The sequence below is a fragment of the Lagenorhynchus albirostris genome, chromosome 13, assembly GCF_949774975.1.
Source record: "Lagenorhynchus albirostris chromosome 13, mLagAlb1.1, whole genome shotgun sequence".
Taxonomy (NCBI): domain Eukaryota; kingdom Metazoa; phylum Chordata; class Mammalia; order Artiodactyla; family Delphinidae; genus Lagenorhynchus; species Lagenorhynchus albirostris.
The window spans coordinates 29,030,231-29,047,465 of NC_083107.1; the positions used below are offsets into that span (position 1 = coordinate 29,030,231).

The window sequence follows — 17,235 nt, forward strand, 5'->3', positions numbered from 1 at the left end:
CTAAGAGACGTGTTTCTTGTAAGATCTATTTATTTAATCAGATAAAGCTTAAAACCAGAGTAGACAATCCTAAAAGGATATATACCTAATAACCCAAGTTGGAAATGCAAGAAGCAATATGACTAGTGATTCTAGAGTTGTGCAGCCTAATGGCCCTGGGAATGGTACCCTCTTCCCATTCTTCACATTATTCATGTCTCTGTTCAATGCTTCTTCCTCAAACAGCTCTTAAACTATTAAACCTAAAACAGGCATTCCCTTAACCATTTCTTAACCCTGCTTTATTTTTCTTTGTAGTGCTTAGTCAAAGCATATTTTATTGTTTAAAATTTTTTTTTAATTTTATATTGGAGTATAATTGATTTACAATGTTGTGTTAGTTTCAGGTGTACAGCATAGTGATTCAGTTATACATCATATACATATATCTATTCTTTTTCAAATTCTTTTCCTATTTAGGTTATTACAGAATATTGAGTAGAATTCCCTGTACTATACAGTAGGTCCTTGTTGATCATATATTTTATATATAGTAGTGTGTACATGTTAATCCCAAACTCCTAATTTACATCCCCCCACCTTTCCGCTTTGGTAACCATAATTTTGTTTTCTTAATCTGTGAGTCTGTTTTGTAAATAGTTCATTTATACCATTTTTTAGATTCCACATATAGTAATATCATATGATATTTGTCCTTGTCTGACTTACTTCACTCAGTATGATAATCTCTAGGTCTATCCATGTTGCTGCAAATGGCATTACTGCACTCTTTTTTATGGCTGAGTAACATTCCATTGTATATATGTACCACATCTTCTTTATCCATTCCTCTGTCGATGAACATTTAGGTTGCTTCCATGTCTTGGCTATTGTAAATAGTGCTGCAGTGAATATTCAGGTGCATGTATCTTTTTGAATTATGTTTTTCTCAGGGTATATGCCCAGGAGTGGGATTGCTGGTTCATATGGTAGCTCTATTTTTATTTTTTAAAGGAACCTCCATACTGTTCTCCATAGTGGCTGTACCAATTTACATTCCCACCAAGAGTGTAGGAGGGTTCCCTTTTCTCCACACCCTCTCCAGCATTTATTGTTTGTAGACTTTTTGATGATGGTCATTCTGACTGGGACATTTTATTATTTATTGGTTACTTGTTTATTGTCAGTTTCCTCAGCTAGAGAATAAGCACCCTGGGTGCATCTTCATTGTCTTGTTCATATATACCCAGAGCTTAGATCAGAGCCTGGAACATCGTAGCATATGCTCGATAATGTTTGTTAAATGAAAGAATTTATTTAATTATTTATGTATTTACTTAATTATATTTAATATATTACATATATATTTATCTAATTACTGTATTATTTAATGAGCTTACTTAGCTGTTCTTGTCATTTTTATCATGTATCCACTCATTTTGCAATCACTTACTAAGCCTCTACTTTGTGTTATGTACACAGTTAACAGGAGAGGTGGAGAGAGACAAAGATGTGTAAGGATTTCCATAAAGAAATCCCCACTTCCTGAAGGATAAAATTCAAAGTCCTTCGCAAGCAAAGATTGGACGCCGTAAATCCAAAGGGATAGTAAGGTTTTATATATTTTTTAACATTCAGAAAGCTAGATTTGTCTCTAGAAATGTGAAGAGTACCTCTGCTCCAACTCCCCAAATTTCCTCAATGGAGGGCCGCACCATGTCCCAGTCAGCCTTGCTCAAAGCTCCTCCCTTGGTAATTGACAGCTGGGGGAAACCCCCTGAGGCCCGCCTCCACGCCCCTCCGTGCTAGACTGAGTGGCGCAACCCAGTGGGAGTGGCTGCTGGCTCAGCCAATGGAAGGAAACGGGAGCAAGGGCCTGTGTAAACAAACCCAGAGGTGCTGCGCCTTGGGCTCCTCCCCCACGTGGGGACCCGAAGGCTCCTTGGCCCAATGCCTCTACTGGACTAACGTAGAGTCCTTTCAGCCAATCTGAGCTCTCTCAAGGAGGTGCTCCACCCCGAGGGAAAGAACTCAGGGAGCGAAAAGACAGGCATTAACACCAATCAGAAGCTGGAACTTCTGAGGGAGTGGGCGGGAACTGCTTCACATTTAGACCAATAAGAAGCACACGTGCCCTTCTAGGTGACTGAGCGGCATCCTCTTTGGTCCAATAGACGAATGGGGCGGTGCCCAACAACCAATGGCTTGGGTTCGGGGGCGGGGTGAGGACCAGTGTGCAGTAAGAGGTAACCTAGCGAGTGATAGCGGCGCTCCTTGGGTGCCGTGGCTCACGCTTTGGTACTACAGGCCGAGACTGTTCTGGCGACGGCGACCTCTGCGGCGACGGCTCAGGTTCTCGGAGGAGTAGCAGAGTACGGTCTGGAGGAGGGGCTTTTGGTCAGCCCAGGTGGGCTCGGGCGCCCGGGCTGCCGGGGAGGGGACGCGCGGGAAGCGCCGCTCTCCCGGCTCTGGGGGCACACTGCGCCTCCCTTTCCGCTGCCGTCGGGGCTGTGAGGGGCGGGACGCGCCTTCCCGAGCTCCAGTGAGGAGGTAAGCCGGCAGGTCCCACATCGTGGCCCTCGGCGAGAAGGGGCATCCGCCGGCGTCAGTCCCTGCCCCTCGGAGGTGCTAGGCGGTCTTTAGTCCCTTTCTCCCCGCACCGGCGCGCTATTCTTCCCCCTCCCCCAACTTCCCTGACCCCCCCGACTCAGCCCCCTTCTAATATTCGGACTGAAGTCTCTGGCTTGCGAGTCCCTTTACTGCCCGGGTGCGACACTGCCAGGCAAATTGACGAGTGCTGCCTCCTGCCGTCCCCCTCCCGGAGATGGGAAGGGGTAGGAGTTGCGCATTTTCGCCCCTCCCCCATTCGCGGGTCCCCCTGCATTATTTGCGTTTCTTAAACTCCCTGCGTTCCCACGTTACTCAAACCTTCATTCTTTTTTTTTTTGGCTGTCTTTTTTTTAGCATGTTTATTGGAGTGTAATTGCTTTACAATGGTGTGTTAGCTTCTGCTTTATAACAAAGTGAATCAGTTATACATATACATATGTTCCCATATCTCTTCCCTCTTGCGTCTCCCTCTCTCCCACCCTCCCTATCCCACCGCTCTAGGTGGTCACAAAGCACCGAGCTGATCTCCCTGTGCTATGCAGCTGCTTCCCACTAGCTATCTGTTTTACGTTTGGTAGTGTATATATGTCCATGCCACTCTCTCACTTTGTCACAGCTTACCCTTCCCCCTCCCCATATCCTCAAGTCCATGCTCTAGTAGGTCTGTGTCTTTATTCCCGTCTTACCCCTAGGTTCTTCATGACTTTTTTTTTTCTTAGATTCCATATATATGTGTTAGCATACGGTATTTGTTTTTCTCTTTCTGACTTCACTCTGTATGACAGACTCTAGGTCCATCCACCTCACCACAAATAACTCAATTTCGTTTCTTTTCATGGGTGAGTAATATTCCATTGTATATATGTGTCACATTTTCTTTATCCATTCATCTGTTGATGGACACTTAGGTTGCTTCCATGTCCTGGCTATTGTAAATAGAGCTGCAGTGAACATATTGGTACATGACTCTTTTTGAATTATGGTTTTCTCTGGGTATATGCCCAGTAGTGGGACTGCTGAGTCGTATGGTAGTTCTATTTGTAGTTTTTTAAGGAACCTCCATACTGTTCTCCATAGTGGCTGTATCAATTTACATTCCCACCAACACCTGATTTGAGTTAGGGACCTTGGCCACTTGTCTTCATCCTTCCCTTAAGCGAGTGAGCCCTTTACTCCCTCCCATCCCTTACATTTCATCTTCATCTCTCATGGAAACTAACATTTTCTACTTGCCCCTTCCAGGCTCCTGGAAGGTGAACGCAAGAGAGGCAGAATACACTGTACAGGGAGCTTTTCAAGGTTGGGGACTTTAATCAGTTTTGTTAATGGTAACCCATTCTTCCCTTCCTGAAAATGGCATTGATCATTATATCTTTTCCAGAATCTGTCCCATTATAGTTGTTTTGGTGATAATTTTTGAAAATGCAAATGAGAAGGGTTTACTGGAAGCAAGAAATTTTAAAATGTATCATTATTATTTTTTAAGTAGATAGAATTGGATTATACTTTAAACAACTTAACTGGGGTGTCCGAGAGTGTGCAATGTAGGTAAGGGCTTGACCACCCTACTTTGTCAAGTAGCTGTATGGTGCTATGTGATTTGATCACACCCAGCCTGTGGATAATATAGCATTAAATCTGTTTAAAAACAGTATTCTCTATTCCCCTTTCACAGAGAATTTGTATTCACCTTCATAGTATATCAGTTTGGGTTTCAGTAGTGTTGGTTGTAGCCATATGTTTCTAGATAAAAGTATAAATTATGTTGTGCCTAAATAAAATATGCCAAGAATTTTATGGGGAAGAAGTAACATCATATTCAGTTTTGATTGAGACTTAAAGTTTTGAAAATATGAATTTAGATGTTGGACAGTGAGGATTTTGTTTGAGGGGATGGAGGAAATGGAAGTACTAGGATAAGCCTGACAGGTCCTTTACCCTGTGTGCAGGGGGGGAAGAGGGAAGAAAGAAAACACATGTGTACAAAGCCTAGTAGATTCTAACTGTGCTTAGTTTCATGACTTTACATAAATCGCAGTTGTTTTTCCTACTTCTTAGTGGGGAAATGTAAGCAGTGAGTTTAATATCACATCCACTGTGTTTTGGCCAGAATTTTGCAAGCTTTTGTGAAAAATTCTTATTGTTTTCCTTATCCTATTTGTGACATATATATCAATATGCCTCCTTGTATTTTATTATGTTAAGACTGTATCTTGTATATAAAGAAATAAGTCTAATAGAGTGAATTAAAAGGAGTCTTTACTCTGAAGAGGCAGCATTGTCTAAAGGACCATATGTTTGAGCCCTGTTAATACAGAAAATCTCACTGGAAAGAAGAAGATCTTAAAACTAACAAATGTCCAGATGTCTAGAACAACAACAAAAAAATTATGACAGAATTATTAGCAGTCATCAACTAGAAGTCCTATGAGTTGGTCACTATTGTGAGTTGGTATAAGGCTGCAGTTGAAAACCAAAGTTCAATCTTTTCAGGTGTGTTTGTGCTTAGTAATTACTCGTTTGCAAATGTAGAGTACTATAGTTATGATTTCTTCTAGAGACCTTGTCTTTAAGGAGCTCATAGTTTGATGGAAGAGAGACCTGAAAACCAAAAATTAAATGCAGAGGGAAAGCTTCTGCAGTATAAGATGTGTACAGGGCAAAGAGAAGCACTGTGGTCTGGTGTTCTGTCCTCATCTCCTACTGCTCTAGACTTTCTAAAGTGCCATTTCCCAAACTACCTGTTTATTTCACATACCTGGGCCTTTCTCTGTAGGTACTGTTCTCTCTTCTTGAAAGCCTCTTCCACGTCTTATGTGCCTGGTGAGGTTCTATTTCAAAATCTTCTTGAAGCCTCCCACTGCCTACCCTCCATCCAAAGAATTATTTTCTGTATTTTTTTGTTACCTTGTTATAAGTAATTACAGTTGATTCTCATTATTTATGGTGATTATGATCTATAAAATCACACAGAACACTAAATTAGTGAATATTGAACCATTGCTCCTAGGGAAAATATGTACATTTCTCACATAGATTTAATCATAAATCCTAAATACAACTCATCCTGGTAGATTCTATTTCTTTATTTTACAAAAGAGAAAATGAAGTGCAGAAATGTTAAGTGACTTGCCTGAGGCCAACCCCTAATAAGTGCCAGAGTTAGGATTCAGACCCTACTGGCCCACAAGCCAGAGCTTCCTGCACTACACTGCACTGCCCTCTACTGTCTGTGTCCTCAGTCATCCCCATGAGAGCTGAAACTAAAAAGCAGAGCACTGCCTAGTTCGACCTTAGCTGGGAACGTGCTCAGGAGTGACTCAAAATTTTTGACACTCTGTGCATGTCCATGAGTGACTCCGAAAGCATCATCAGTACTGATTTGGGGGTTACAAATAAATTTTAGCAAGTGGGCAAATTCGCAAATACAGGATCCACAAATAATGAGTATCAGCTGTACTTGTAAATAAGCCCTGGAATCTATTTCTTGGTAACTTTCCCTGCAATCCACTGTAGAATGTGCCTTTAGCTTCTTTGAGAGTTCATTCTCTTATTCATTGTTCAACAAATATTTATTAAGCATTTACTATAAGCCAGACTCTGTTTTAGACTGTGGTGAACAAACTAGAGATTAAGCTGCTGCCTGGGACTTCTCTGCTGGTCCAGTGGCTAAGACTCCACACTCCCAATGCAGGGGACCTGGGTTGGATCCCTGTTCAGGGAACTAGATCCCACATACTACAACTAAAAATCCCACATGCCGCAACTAAAGGTCCCACGTGACACAATTAAAGATTCCATGTGCCACAACTAAAGATCCCCCACCGACAACGAAGATCCCGCGAGCTGCAACTAAGACCTGACGCAGCCAAATAAATAAATAAATATTTTTTTTAAAAAAAGCTGATGCCGTTACAGATGTTAAATTTGAATAAGAAAGACAGACAGCTAACAGTCTGGAGCTCAGGAGAGAGGTCTAGTTTGGAATTAGAGATTAACTTGACCAAGGTGAAACCCTTTATGGTCCCTCCCACTTCACATCCCCTAGCATACTGATTTCCAGAACATTTCTGTTCTACTCTGTGCGTACATTCTTTTGAGCCTCTCTACTTGTTATTAGTTGATTTTGAGGCCATTTACCCACGTAACTGGCAGGATATTCTAGAAGAATCATACTGATCTGGTCTTTCATTTCTGCCTTTGCCACCTGCCAACTGAGTGACTTAAGTCAAGCTGTTGAACTTTTAAAGCCTGTTTCCTAATTTCAGAAGTGGTGATCTGATGTGCTAGGCCCTTGTGGGTTGCAAGGAAGAGACACACATACTACTTTTGATGATGAGGGTTTAATGTAAACTAGAATGGGATATCATCTTAGCCACCATATTGTCCCTTGGCCCTAGTGCTTTCACAACCTTATAGGACAGTAACTTAGCAGTATTTAGGATAGGTTTTAAGCTCTGGAGACCTACCTTCTTTTACTTTGTTCACCCAACATTTGTGTTTCCTAAGAGAGAGTATCTGATTGGATTGGTTTGTCACCTTCTAAAATGGAGAACCCCTGTTGAGAAGAATTTTGAACCAGGCCATGGCCTAGGTGATCTCCCTCAATTTCAACCTGTAGATTGTTCTTAGTTAGAGCTCTGAGTCTGGTCCAGGAGTTTGTGGCCAAAGAAGTAGGATTAGTTTCATGTATTATCTATGACACAGACTGTAGCATATACAAAAAGAACCTCTTGGAGACAGTTTCTTCAGAAAACAATTGAATATAGAGTGGTCCTTAGAGTTTTTCATGGACTTCTGTCCAATTCAGGTACCTATCTAACATGGTCATAGACAGTGTCTAATAAAGCACCTAACAAAGTACCTGACACGTGTCAAATATTGCATAGATATTCCTTTTGGTATTGCATTTAACATTATTATAGTGTGGTTATTTGTTCACATGGCTGTCTTCCTTACTAGACTGTGCTCCACCAGGGAGGGTTAACATCTTCATCCTCTATCTTTGGCACTTAGTTCAGTGCCTGATACATGGTAATAAATGTACAAATGTCTAACTTGAGGAATTCCCTCACTCTTCCTAAAAGGATGGAAGGATAGGAAAGCTTCCCAGAGAAGGTATTGTTTAAGCTCATTCTTAAAGAATGAGTAGGAATGTTTTCCAGGTGAATAAAACCTTGAGGCAGCAATCCAAGTAGGGACTAGCAGGTGCAAAGGCAGAGGTATAAAAAGATAATGAAGTTTACTGTATGCTCCTGGTAGATTAAGACAACAAACAAAAAGCAAACAAACAAAAATCACCTCAGGAAAAAACTATCAGTTAATTCACACCTGAATTAACTATGACCACAGCTGCTCAGTAATGGATGCAAATTTTAGGGAGAAAGTGTAATATTCTCAAGTTGTTGGCAGGGTATCAGTAACAGTTTAAAAATACAAATATTGACTTTTGGGAACTATTACAGTGTAGTGAAATTGTTTACTTCAGCATGAAGTTCATATGTGTCCTGCACTGTTCAAGGTGCTGAAAATGTAATCAAACTTATTCTCAAGTGGCTCACAAGCTAACAAGGAGACAGATGGATGAACTGATTTATTATGTAAGTGAAGTAATAGAGATATGAATAAAATGCTATCTAAACCAGGAGAAAGGAGTATTTCGTGATATGGAACACTGGGGGAAGATTTCCCAAATGAGGTGGTATTTTTTTTTAAGTCTTTATTGAATTTGTTACAATATTGCTTCTGTTTTATGTTTTGGTTTTTTGGCCACGAGGTATATGGGATCTTAGCTCCCCGACCAGGGATCGAACCCGCATCCCCGACATTGGAAGGCGAAGTCTTAACCACTGGCCCGCCAGGGACGTCCCAAATGAGGTGGTATTTGAGTTGGGCCTTGGTAGGTAAAGAAGTAGGGGTGCACTGTACTGAAAATAGGGACTTTATGAAGATAATTTGTGGTAGGAAAGATTTAAGGATAATCCATATTTGCCATATCTGTTTTGGGCGTTCAGGTAGTAGTTACATTTATTCAAGCAGTTTCTCTGAGCATAAGATGTGAATAGTTATGCCATAGTAGAATTTTGTGTGAAAATAAACTGGATTAAACAAAGGTTTCTGAAATGCAGAACATCTCTAGAGCCTTTATTATATTAATGTCTTTTGTGAAGCATGGCTCTCCAAAAGGGCTACGTTGTATTTAACCATGGCTTTTCTCCCCATCCCCACCCCTGCAGCATACCTATACATCTTTTGGAACAGGATTACATGAGACATAGTTTGAGGAATGATGAATTAAAATATATTTTTACCAAACCAAGATTTATCGGTAGTCTCCATGTCCATTGTAAAATAATGTATAATTCTATAATCTTATAGAAAAGAAGGAGAGACATTTGGAGAGAAAGAATACATTCTAGCCAAAATATCATCATCTTGGTCAATAAGTCCCAAACTTAAAAAACATTGTTATATGATCACACCCTCCCTTGAAAAGTATGGCTTATTCATATTTTAAAATTCTCTAAGGTGATCAGAGACACCCTGGGGTGTTGCAGAACTAGAGCAGGAGTCCATGGTGGTGGCAAAGGCAGAGGTCATTTTGGAAGTGGTACTCTTCCACCTTGAGAGAATGCTTCTTTTATTATGCATTCACTTTAGGCCATGTTAGACATATTTTGCCAGATGGGTAATTTATTTAAGAGGATACTGAAAACCCACACCCTCTTCTGACTCTGGAATTTTTGGGGTTGTATGCCAATGTTCTCTTTTCAGTAAGATTTGGTTATATGAGCATTAATTAATGACCCTGCTGTATAATTTTAATTCATCTGTCAAATTCTGATTATGTGATTAACTCTCAAGGTATTGTTAAAATTAAGGAAACAATGATCATGTTTTTGATAGCGCACTGAATTTGAAGTCAGAAGATCTATGTTTGAGATTTGTCACTGCCAGCTTTCTATTTGAATGACCTTGGGCACAGCTGTCTAACCATCTGTGGCCTCCTTTTACTTTTTTCTTCCTTTCCCATTTTGACAAAATGAAAGTACATAGGGTTAGTATAAGAATTAAATGATGCATATAAACATACCTTATGAACTCTGAGGCACTATGCAAATAAAAGACAGACTGAAGGAATGGAATGTATCCAACTTAATTTTCATTAACATTTTATTTTTAGTTTTTAATTTTGTATTATAGAAATAATACGTATTTACCATTGTAAAATTAGAAAGCATTGATAGGCAAAAGGAGGGAAAAGCTACAAAGCACGTCATAGATCTACCATACTGAGATGATTAACATTTCGATGGATATATTTGATGGTTGTGTGTGTCTGCATTATTTAAAAGAAATGGGTTCATCTTGGGTGTTTTGTTTAGTCACTTTACTTTTATAAGTCCCCTAAGAGTACATTTGCTTGGTTCAAGGAATTGTTAAGTCTTTTGCTACATATTGCTGTATATAATGAGAACTATAATAAGAAAAGGAGCTGACTTCTCAGGCTGGTGAACGTAGGACCTTGTGGTAATCTAATATCCTGCACCACTCCAGAAGCTTCATGCAAGGCACATTCAGAAATGAACTTGATGTATGTACACAGTTATGCTTGGTATTGTTTGTAATAGCATGAAAAGGATGACTCCAGTGTGTCAACAGGAGCTGGTTAAATAAACCTTGAAACATCCAAATCATGGAATATTGTATAGTTGTGAAAAGAATGAGGAAGAGCGAAAGAAGGGTAGAATAAGAATATACATTGCTTATAATTGCAAAAGAAATTCTGAAATGATATATAAGAAACCAATGGAAGAAATAGGAGTGGGAATGGGATTTTGCCATATGCCTTCATTTATATTTTATATATTAAAAAATTTTTGAGTCATGTTTTTGTATTACCTTTTCAAAAAATGAGTGAATGAATGAATGAAATGGAGTTAAGAAAAAGAAGAAAAAGGGATCTGAGCTGCTGCCCATCTCTTTGGTACTAGGTGAATACATAGCAACAGTAGAAGAGATTGGAAGAGAGGCCCTAGGAAGGAGTGGCAGCCTTGTTTTTCTTCTTTTACTCAGTTTTGTATATTTAAAAAATATTTTGAGAACAATGAAATGATTTGAAACTGTCAAATGGCATTGCTTCAATAGCTGCATTGCTTTCTTTTTCATGTTCACTTATAGTATTTTTTCATATGCATACATATTATTTTTAATTGTATTTACACTTTTAATATTTCTAAACTTATCTAATTGTATTTTTTCCATGTTGCTATAGGAGGACCTTTAAAAAAATGAAGGTAGGGCAGTTTTATCTAGTGCACGTCCCCAAAGTGGTCTAATCTATCTCAAGGGGCAGGAAATTCATGCCCTCTAGTTTATATGTGACATACATACATGAGGAAAAATAAGAAAAGGAAAAGATTTGAATATGTATCAATGAAAATAGCATTTCTCCTTGATGATAAAAGAAAACACTTTTTTTATAATAATTCAGAAAACAAAATATAAAGAAAAATGTCTTAAATTTTCCACCCAAAACATTCTGTTTTCTGCTTTTTGGACCTTTTTTATGCATATAAAATTTTTTTAAAAATTATATATCTATTTCTCCCAACTATTGAGATGCTCATGTAGTTTTTTTTCCTTTGCCTGTTAATATGGTAAAATACATTTTCGTATTTCTTAATTTTAGACCATCCTTGCATTTCTGGGCTGAACCCTATTTGATCAGAACTTTTTTGTTTATTTTTAAATAAATTTTTAAATGAATTGCTTGACTTTATTTGATCCTGTTTTATTTGAAATTATATGTTTGTAACATGGAAATTGGCCTGTGATTTTCTTTTGTGTTATTTTTGTTCTGTTTAATGTGTTGAGCTACCTGTATACTAATCATTAGAAGGTTCTCCATTTGTCTGTGTTCTGAAACAGTTGCATGGGGATTACCTGCTTTTTGAAAGTAGGTACTTTGTGGACTATAGACTGGTCTTGCCCACCCTTTAAAATGCATTAAGGGAATTCTCTAGCTGTCCACTGGTTAGGACTCCATGCTTCCACTGCAGGGGGCACAGGTTCTATCCCTGGTCGGGGAACTAAGATATTCCGAAAGCCGCGTGGCGCAGTCAAAAATAAATACGTAAAATAAAATGCGTTAAAATCAGGGGAAGTGAAGTTTTAACATAGTGATTGCAGTGTAAACAGAAGCAAAACAGTGTAATTACCTAATGAGAACTTTTGTTTGATAGTGGTGTTCTCCGTGTCTTTTTGCTACCAAGGCTAGTGCTGAGGTTACACTCACCATCTGAGGGTTTACCAGATGTAACTCTAGTTCTGAGGTGTTGCACATATACTAAATGTGCCTACCAGGGCTCTGCTTTATCCCCACAGAAAGCAAGAAGTAATGCAGTAAAAATCAACGTAGCTAGAAGATTTTGAAGAATGGGGCATTCTGGTTTAATTCTATTAACTTTGGAAATATAAAGGTGAAAAAAATCCTGAATTTTAACTCCCTGTTGAATGCAGTTCTAATACGTAGCAAATAATTCCACTTGTCTTCTTTAGTAAGTTTGATATTTTCAGACCTAGTTGATGTTTTATTATAGAATCACTGAAGTGTATTAGGCGCATATTTGAAGATCCTGTTTTAGAACTTTAGGTGTAAGAGGATGTAAATGGTATTGCATGAAATCAGGCTGGGTGGGAACTGATGCCTGGTTAGTATCTATTTCAGACTAAATCTCTGATTGCTGCTTGTGTTGTTATCTAACTCATTTAAAATAATACATATTGGGTTGAGGGTGGGAGTTGTGAGGAGAGTATGTCTTTTAATCGGATGTCTTTATTTCATATCAAGATAGGATATACAGTACCCCTGGCTTTGGACCTATAGAAGGAAACACGTTTTTCTACTTGCTGTAGACCAGTGGTGCTTCACAATCACATTGCTGGGCCCCACCCAGAGTTTCTGATTCCACAGGTCTGGGCTGGGGCCTGATAATTTGCATTTCTAACAAGTTGCCAGGTGATAATTGATGCTGCTAGGCCAGGGACTAAATTTTGTGACCAGTTGCTATATACTAACTGTAAATTCTAGAAATCTGGGAGTATAAGAAGTGCACAGGTTATGGGGCAGATCATGAAAGATTTAACTCTCTGCTGCTGCTCAGCAAAGTGTTTGAGTTCAGTGTTTGAGCCGTATACAGGGATATGACACAATTCTTGTTTCATGATTGGAAGTCCTAGCCAAATATCAAGTGAGAAATTTTGTTTCATTTGCAGAGCTTAGAGACCAAGAGATTCTGGTCAAATAGGATTAAGTGATTAATCCCATGAGAATGGGGGTTATTTATATGTCTCTTTTGTCTTTCCCACTTAACATTTAGCCTTGCTTTAGAAGGGCCTGATATATTTTTTTTAACTGGGAAAGAACTTTGAGTGCCTATTAAATTGAAGGTTTTTGTGTTTTTAAAGATATTAGCTATTTAGTCTTAACATTTTTTAAACAGTAATTTAAGAGAATAAGAGAAACTTTTTAAAAAAGGGATAACTCACTGAAATTATTTTGTATGTTGGAGAATATCGTCTGCTTCATAAAACATCAAGCATACTATGGGTTTTCTTTTTTTTTTTTTAGTGATTTGTCATCATATTGTTTGAGGTAATACTAGTAATTCTTATAATCCCTCTGAAGATGAAAAATGAAGGCCAAAATCATAGCTGGCACAGAAGCTGGATACAGGAGACAGCTATGAAGGAATAGATAGATATACACACACATTTACACACACACACACATAAAATACACATACATACACATATATATTTTTTTAATGGTTATTATTGTTACTATTTTAACTGAGACAAAGATACCTGTGCTGAACTTAGGCCTCAGCTCTGGAAGCCACACCTTTTCATGAAGGAATTTTGCTTCACCAAGTTTCTCTCACTTGTCTGCTACCTAATTTCTTTTGTTCCACTGCTGACACCCTGGGTTTTAAAGTTGACCAGCTGGTTCAACATCAACTGTTGGAGGAATAACTGGTGTCATACACAGCAGGTTGGGCAGACTCCCTAAATGGAAACATTCCTGTTTTGCTCCCACCCCCACAGAGGAGAATTAGGAGGAGAAAAAGGAGAGTAGAACTAGATCCTACAGACCAGGCCAGTGGTTCTGAAGCTTGTTGCACAGCAGAAACAAGCCACTAGCGTTCTAATGCACAATATAGATTTGGGGGCCCCACCCTGAGACCTTCTGAATCATGATCTGCTAGAACAGAGCCTGGGGGCTGCATTTTTAACAACTGCCTGAAGTAATTTTATGTAGCCAGCTGGGCTCTATGCCTCAGACCAGACCAGTGCTGGTCCTAGGTGAATTTTCGCCAGCCATGGTAAAAGTAAAAAAATTAGGACCACATAGTGTTTTTCATAAAATTGCATTTATTAATACAAAGAATTGGTTTTTGCATTGAATTAAGACCTTAGTATGTTTTTGGATGTTACAATATCCCTTTGTAAAATTATGTTGATAAGGATGTTTTCTATTACCCTTATTTAGTTAAAACAAATTGCAATCTTACGTTCTCCGCAAAATACTTGTGAAAATTTCCTAGTCTGTGAAATCCTAAAGATTGAGTATCTCTGATCTCATTTTTTGGAAATCGTTTTTTAAAATACTTTGGAATACAGGTCCATAGAGGGTCCAAAATCTTTGGCTAGATAAGTTTTTTTTTAAATTTAATTTAATTTTTTATTTATTTTTGGCTGCGTTGGGTCTTCGTTGCTGTGCTCAGGCTTTCTCTAGTTGCGGCGAGCGGGGCCTACTTTTTGTTGTGGTGTGCTGGCTTCTCTTGTTGCGCATCGTGGGCTTCAGTAGTTGTGGCTCGCGGGCTCTAGAGCGCAGGCTCAGTAGTTGTAACGCACAGGCTTAGTTGCTCTATAGCATGTGGGATCGTCCCGGACCAGGGCTCGAACCTGTGTCCCCTGCATTGGCAGGGGATTCTTAACCACTGCACCACCAGGGAAGCCCCAGATAAGTTTTAGAATTCAGAAATTTTCAGATTTTAGAGAGATCCTTTCTCTGTATGATATGTAATGCCTGAGGGGGTCTGGTGCAGAACCCTTAGTTGCACACATTAATATTTCTGAGCAAAACAAGAGTATTCACACTAAGTAAGGTAAATTAAGGCGATATATAGCTTCACATCAGTTCAGGCCAAGTTTTACTGTCAATTGAGTTTTGACATGAAGTGTATGGAAAATTTTTAGTTTTTAGAGCTTTTTGGATTTTGGAATTGTACATAAGGGATAGGATAGACCTATTTGAGGTCTGCTTTCTCATCCTAAAAGTGCCAGCAAGCTTCAAATTAAATGGAGCTTTGTATGTTTATGGTAGAGAATAATTTATTTTGATTTAACACACTAGTGTGTGATGTATTCTTATTTGTAGTTTCCTTCCAAAGACCTCGTCCTTTGTTGAATAGCGTTTTTCTTCAGCCTGCTTCCCCTACTCCCATTTGTAGTATTTGAGAAAATTCAGAGTTTTATATCAGAGCCATTCTAGAACTAAAGTGGGAAGAGTGAGAGTGTAGGGTAGTGGGTAAGAACATGGGCTTTGAAGACAGAAAGACCTAACCTTAAGCCCCAATTCTGGCACTCACTAGGTTGTACCTTGCTTTAACAAATATCTGAATGTCAGAGAATTTATCTGAAAAACCAGGATAATAATAGCATCTATATCAACAGTATTGCTGTGAAGGTTAAGAGAGAATGTCAGTGAAGTACTTGGAAGAGCTGTTATTCTATTCTCATCTTTTTCCCCTGGTATTTGGGTAGATTACTTGCTTCCTCTGTGTAACTTAATTGTCCCATGCTAGCCTCTCTTTCCCTTAGAGCAGGAGTCCCCAACCCCGACGGCAGACTGATACCGGTCCGCAGCCTGTTAGGAAGCGGGCCGCACAGCAGGAGGTGAGCGGAGGGTGAGCGAGCGAAGCTTCATCTGCCGCTCCCCATTTGCTCGCATCACCGCCTGACCATACCCCCCACCACACACCCCAGTCCGTGAAAAAATTGTCTTCCATGAAACCCTGGTGCCAGAAAGGTTGGGGACCACTGCCTTAGAGGTTCTGGATAAGCTCGCTTCAAACATTTTCCCAATTCATGATCTGCTTCTGTTCCATTCTTGCAACTAAAACTTCAAATCCTGCCTCATCAATGATTTCCACACCAAAAAATCCACAAGCTCCTAAGCTTTATATGGGCCTAGTAGTTTTACCAAAATTTGAACGTCTTAGGGTAGAGTCCACATTACACAGTATGAGGCCTTTCACTACCTGAAATGTATCACTCTTATTTTTTTCATCTTTACTTTGTTCCAGTACTGTGCTCCCACTAACCAGGGAAACCTTTCCCTTTCTCCCATGAAACAATTCTGCTCTTACCCTGGCCCCTCAAGGACTCACCTTCTACCCCAAATTAATTTTCAAGGAGTTTCTACCACCCTGAATGGTACCTTTCCTAAAAAGACTTCCAGTGAATACAGTTTTCTCTACCTTATTACACATGTATTTGGACTACTTAGCTCCTTTTTCCCCACTTTGCTGTGGAAGACAATTCTTTTCTCTAGAAATATATCAAATAAAATGAGCATGTGGTCCTTTTTGGTGACTTTTGTTGAGATCCATAGTATGGATTTCTTCCAGTTTACATAATTCTCTATGGCAAGATTTTATACCTAGCCTGCAGCTCGTGAAGAGAATGTTGTAGCCACCTGGTGTTATTAAACACTCAAATAGTAAATAAGAACATGTAAAGTATTTTTGAAGAATAGAATTAGAATTTTTTTTCCCCTCAAGAGTAATTTAACCTGTCAAAAACAGATTCCTGAGTGATATTGTCACTGGCTGAGGGGAATAATTGTTGATACTCAGTGAAGAATGCTCAGCCTATATCCAGGCCCCTGAAGGCATGGACTTCCCTTCCTAGCAAATGAGATTTAGCATACAGCATTCTAGAAATGGCAGTTTGTCAGCAAATTATTTATTGAAGACCTAGTGGGCACATAAAAGCATATTAGAAAGTGTAAAAGACTTGATTCTTGCCCTCGAGAAACGTCTAAGGTTATAAATGGACTGTTCCCAAAACAAATAACAAGTAATGCTCACTCGAATGTAGGTATAATCAAATGTGAAATGGTGATGGAGGTGGGGTAGACCTTAGGCAGAGATTGTATTTAGGTTTCTATAGTGGCATTTTTTTTAATTAAAAAATTTAAAAAAAATATTTATTTGGTTGCATTGGGTCTTAGTTGCAGCAGGCGAGCTCCTTAGTTGTGGCTCAAGGGGTCCTTAATTGTGGCTCGCTGGCTCCTTTGTTGCAGCATGCATGTAGGATCTAGTTCCCGGACCAGGGATCAAACCCGGGCCCCCTGCATTGGGAGCGCGGAGTCTTAACCACTGTGCCACCAGGGAAGTCCCATGGCATTTCTAATACTATTACGCATTTAAAAAACAAGCTAAACTGTCCTCAGATCAGTCTAAGACATTTAAAAGCCTTTCCTTTGTTATTCAGAAAAGTTACATATATTTCATATGTAATAATTTGCCCATAGGAATGTTTTAATGTTATCTGCTAAAGTTTCAGTTTGCAATA

At 39.2% G+C, this 17,235-nt stretch overlaps 1 protein-coding gene across 1 annotated transcript in view; it reads left to right on the forward strand.

Annotated features, from left to right (window-relative positions):
* The first annotated feature begins 2,236 nt into the window (after positions 1–2,236).
* The window catches only part of PAIP2B (poly(A) binding protein interacting protein 2B), a 44,845-nt gene continuing 29,846 nt past the window's right edge, over positions 2,237–17,235 (forward strand). Inside the window, exon 1 of the mRNA XM_060169688.1 lies at positions 2,237–2,386. The gene's annotated coding sequence lies outside the window, so the exon portion shown is untranslated. The remainder of the gene's footprint in view (positions 2,387–17,235) is intronic.